Source organism: Falco punctatus (genome assembly GCF_963210335.1).
Source record: "Falco punctatus genome assembly, chromosome: 6".
NCBI classification, from domain to species: domain Eukaryota; kingdom Metazoa; phylum Chordata; class Aves; order Falconiformes; family Falconidae; genus Falco; species Falco punctatus.
Window position 1 is genome coordinate 81,554,546 of NC_137585.1, and position 4,912 is coordinate 81,559,457.

Genomic DNA, 4,912 nt, shown 5'->3' on the forward strand with positions numbered 1-4,912 from the left:
TCCTCTCTGCTGTGTTGTATTTCCAGCAGGCATCTGGTAAGACGAAGTCCCCCACAAGAGCAAGGTCTAGTGGTCACAAGACTTCTCCCAGATGCTTGTGGAGTTATCAGGCAATAGATGCCTACTGCAACTTTGTAACATCGTATAAATATTTAATAGAAAAGGGCCCTAATTACAGAGGCTTCCTCCTCTTCCTAGAGCAGAATTGTTCCACAGGAGGAGCCTGACACCCCTCTGCTCTCATGGGAAGAGAACCCAGCTGTATTGCTTCACAGGTGTTCTGTTTAGATTCCCAAATGGTGACATCTCTTCCTACCTGTAGGAAATGTCTATTCCTTGCAAGGCAACTAAGACCTTTGCTATTTTTCTCCTGTAAAGCTTGTAGTTCCCCATGCAACTATCTTCAGAAGACTACACAGTTAGGTACCTGGCTCTTTCAGAAAAACAAAAATACCTGTGAAGTGCCTCAAAACTAATTTAGTGCCTATTTGAATTTGTCTTCTCTACACACTTTTTAGGGTCTATTACAAAGGTACAATATACAATTTATACCAAATAATTACATAGTGTTTATGTATCTCTGTGTTTGTATGTATGTATACACACATATAAACATAATCATACACACAGAGTATAAATGCAGTATATATAATCATATAATCATCACCATATCCTGGGCTGCATCAAAAGAAGCATGAGCAGCAGGTCAAGGGAGGTGATTCTCTCCCTCTACTCTGCTCTCCTGAGACCCCACCTGGAGTACTGCATTCAGCTGTGGGGCCCCCAACAGAAGAAGGATAGGGACCTGTTGGAAAGAGTCCAGAGCAGGGCCACAAAGATGACCAGAGAGGTGGAGCACCTCTCCTAGGAAGACAGGCTGAGACTTGAGGTTGTTCAACCTGGAGAAGAGAAGGCTTTGGGCAGACCTTGTAGCAATCTTCCAGTACCTAACTGGGACCTACAGGAAAGCCGGAGAGACTTTTGACAAAAGCATGTGGTGATAGGACAAGGGGAATGGCTTTAAACTGAAAGAGGGTAGGTTTATATTAGATGTTAGGAAGAAATTCTTCACTACAAGGGTGACAAGACACTGGAACAGGTTGCCCAGAGAAGCTGTGGCTGCCCCATCCCTGGAAGCGCTCAAGGCCAGGCTGGACGGGGCTTTGAGCAACCTGGTCTAGTGGGAGGTGTCCCTGCCCATGGCAAGGACATTGGAACTAGGTGATCTTTAAGGTCCCTTCCAACCCAAGTCATTCTATGATTCTATGATATAAATAAAAGTTATACATGATTATACTATCTATTTTAGCAGCACACCTTATATATACTTCACTATGTACCAGGGTATTCAAATCCTGAAAAGTGCTGCAGCTCATATTTGTCTGTCTGTATCATATTTTTGTCTGCTGCAGAAACATCCCCTTTTTTTGAGTGCTTTATTTTTGCCCCGCTTAATTTCACTCAGACTTCTTGCATATGTAAGGACTCAAAATGTAAGGGTCTCTGTTTCCAGATTCTGACTCAAGCTGAACAGTAACATCTTTACCTTGAACCTCTCTCTTTTCTTTTAACATTGGCAAGGAGCCCAGTTTTCTTCATCAAAGGCATGTTCACAATTTTTAGCCTACTTTCATGTTAATTTGTTCTTGTAATCGTAAAGTTAATCAAAACCTTTTCCATTGTTTAAAACTAAAGGTTTTTTTCAAATTTGTTTTAGGACATTTTGAATAGAAATTAAGCTGACTGTTAATGACAGAAAAATAATTACAGTTGAAGTTGTATCCTTTAGGCAAATGGTAAGTAAATTAGTGGCTGATGCAAAACCCATTAAGGATCCTGTTGACCTCAGAGAGTTCTGGATTATGTCTCAATAAAGAGTCTTTACTAGAAAAAAGACCTCAGAAGAAAGGAAAAAGTAGGTATCTTTAGAAGTATGAATTGCATCACAGTCCTATCTTCAGTCATAGTAATTATTAGATTTGGGCAAAATTTGTGAAAAAAAATCTTGAAAATACTTGATAAGGGAGGATTTCTTGATCTACATTTCTCTTTCAAATAATGTTGTCCTTGTGAATTTTGTGGTGTAAAATATGCATTTTCAGAAATGCTTTTTTTTTCACAGGTAGCCTGTGTATAATGCCTTCCTCCTTTTATATCTAGATTATTGTTTCCTGGCATTCTGTGTAAAATCAAAATAGAGCTGATAATGGAAATTCAGTTCTGGAAAATTCAAAAGAGAAAACCCTTGCCAGATGGTATAATGCTCCCAAATTGGAAGGAAAAATAACCAAGACGTTTCAGAACAGACCTGAAAGTGTAGTTGAAAGGTACCTGGAGAGCAAGTTTTATCAGGACATGGAAAATCCAAGGGGATTTTGAAAATTGCTGATTCTCTCCCCTTATTAATGTGAGCTGCAGTGGAAACCAGGCTCAGTGCACAGCAGCAGGGCAAGGTGACAAAAGGAAAGGCTTCACCTGGTCATGCTCTTGTCCACTGTGGTTCAAGTTCTTGTTCCTTTGTGTTTGAACGTATGTTTAGTCTTGGGAAGACATGAAGAGCTGTTTTAGTTTGGGGTTATGCATGAAGAAAGTTCCCATTTTCCATTGGTTTCCAGTCAGTGAACATTCCTGAGAATTCCAGGAGCCACTTACCAGGTTTGTGGTTCAGGGTGCAAAACAAGAAAAAATATTATTTACAGATTATATCATTACATTTACTTCAACTTTTATTTTTTTTTTTTTTTACTGCAGTTAAATGAGGGAAAATGCTAAAAAGTAACACTGGTTTTGGTAGAGGGAGCAATGGGAGCCTAAGGTATGTCTCTTTGTGTAGCGGATCAATGTCATTAAATATTTGCAGGGGCTATTTCCATGATCAGTCTTTTGAGGAACTGAATTAAGCTATGAAAAAATAACAATGCCTTCCCTATTGAATGTTCTGCAAGAAGCCTGGAGAATTATTCCGTGAAAACTTTTAGTTGTTAACTTACTCATTAATCATATGACTTCAACAGTATTCATCAGACATAGTCATCACTAGAAAGACCTTAAAAATGCATTAGAGGAGATAAATATGATGGAAGTTGTTTACTAAAATTGTGTTAATACAGAAGAGCAAAACCATATATAATATGATTATATATCAAATTACATGTCAGATAAATGGCAGGTCAAGCTACAATATCTAAGAAAAACAGAAGGATTATTTTTTATTATTTCATTTAAATGTAGGAACTTTGAACATTTTGCATGGTTCTAAATTTTCAGCTATGCTGGCATAAAATCTATGGAAAAGACTTGCATCTAAAAAAACTTGGCAGTTTTAGATTTTTTGATTATGAATGCTTTAGTGCTTCATTAACCCTTACTTTCATCCTGTATTAAGACAATTTATAGTTCTTAGGAACTCAACTTTTTTCTCAAGATTTTCAGCAAACCTGAAACTCTGCAGTATCTCACATGATAGATGTTTAAAAAGTTATTTTTCTCAAGGGGGTAGCTAGGCGAATTCACGAAACAAATTAATTTATGTTTGTAAGCGCATAGAAAAGCTATCTGCTTCATAATATCACTGAACTGAAAATAGGTGGAAGATGAGCCAATATTAAGAGAAAGTGTCAAATATGTTTGCTCTGTTTTCATGCCTTTGCGCAGTCAGTAATGGCCACAAGACCCTTGGCTAGATATATCTTTGATCTGCCACAAGGTATGAGTGCTTAAGTCCTTATGTCACTTCAAAAGCAATGGAGCATGAAATTGCTCTGTTTTGAGCAGATTAATCAAACCTGTGGGCTGAGGGAATGGAGATTCCAAAATTCCAAAATGTCCCTGGTGTTTGTTTTTATGAGTCACCAGAAGTCCTAAGATTTTCTAACAAAGTAGTTTTCATTCAACACGTTGTCACGTTGTCCCATCAGAAATAACATATCAGCATAAAACTTTTGCGGGGAAGTTTACAGTTAGCAATATATATGTTGCTTTTTGCATACTTAGTCTGATGAAATGTTTTGTTTGTAATTAAAAATGTGTATGTGTGACATTTCTTTTATAGCAAAAAGTTAAGAGATACACTGGACAGAAAAATGGGTTAGGTGGATGTTACAACCACTACTTTCAGTGATTTCTTTGAAAATCTTACTACTGAAGAAAGTTGCAGAAAATGTCTGTAAAATCAAATAGCTTCCACCAGTATACCAGTAATGTGTATGTAACTTTTTTGGTCTATAAGACTATAAGAACTGAAAGTTAATGCTTATGACCATAAAGCCAGCCATTTTATATATCTGTTTGAAATACTTTTAAGAACTTGAAGCCATTAACTTCTTAGAAAACTTGCATCTAACACTTTAGAACATTATATAGACCAGATAATGAATAAAATAAGTAATATTTTATTGCAGGACCTTGTTTAGAGGACCATAATTTCCTGGTTTAAGCAAAACGTCACATGAATACAAGCGAAAAGTTTGGTTTAAAGACCCATGAATTACCAGACCATTAAGTCTTCTGATTCTTCTGAAGTCCCCTGACTTCCTCTGACCCCTCAGTCTGTACTATTTATCTCCTAAAGTTCTCAAAGGATGGTAATGTAGGTTTTGCAAAGTCTAGTTTTCTCTAATTCATGAGATACCTGAACTGACTTTCCTGACACTGCTGTGCCTCTGGCAACCAGCACACCATGCCGGGGCCATGGATTTTAAGACCACTCTTAGCTGTCTCTTACTCAGTTACAAGTAGGGGAAAAGCTGCTTTATCATTAATCCCACAAGGAGTGTTACAATGTAGGGGACATAGCCTTACAGCACAGCGTTTTATTCTTGAAGAACAGAATTGCAGAATTGAGGTGAGGTTGAAGAGGACCTCTGAAGACTGTCTTGTCCAGCCCTTCCTGCTTTAAGTAGGGTCACCAAAC

At 37.6% G+C, this 4,912-nt stretch overlaps 1 protein-coding gene and 1 long non-coding RNA gene across 2 annotated transcripts in view; one reads left to right on the forward strand and one right to left on the reverse strand.

Moving 5' to 3' along the window:
* The window catches only part of KCND2 (potassium voltage-gated channel subfamily D member 2), a 290,804-nt gene that overhangs the window by 24,263 nt on the left and 261,629 nt on the right, over positions 1-4,912 (forward strand). The gene's annotated exons all lie outside the window — the stretch shown is intronic.
* LOC308066549 overlaps positions 2,725-4,912 on the reverse strand; it is a 50,120-nt gene continuing 47,932 nt past the window's right edge. Inside the window, exon 2 of the long non-coding RNA XR_013929192.1 lies at positions 2,725-4,535. This is a non-coding gene — a long non-coding RNA (uncharacterized lncRNA). The remainder of the gene's footprint in view (positions 4,536-4,912) is intronic.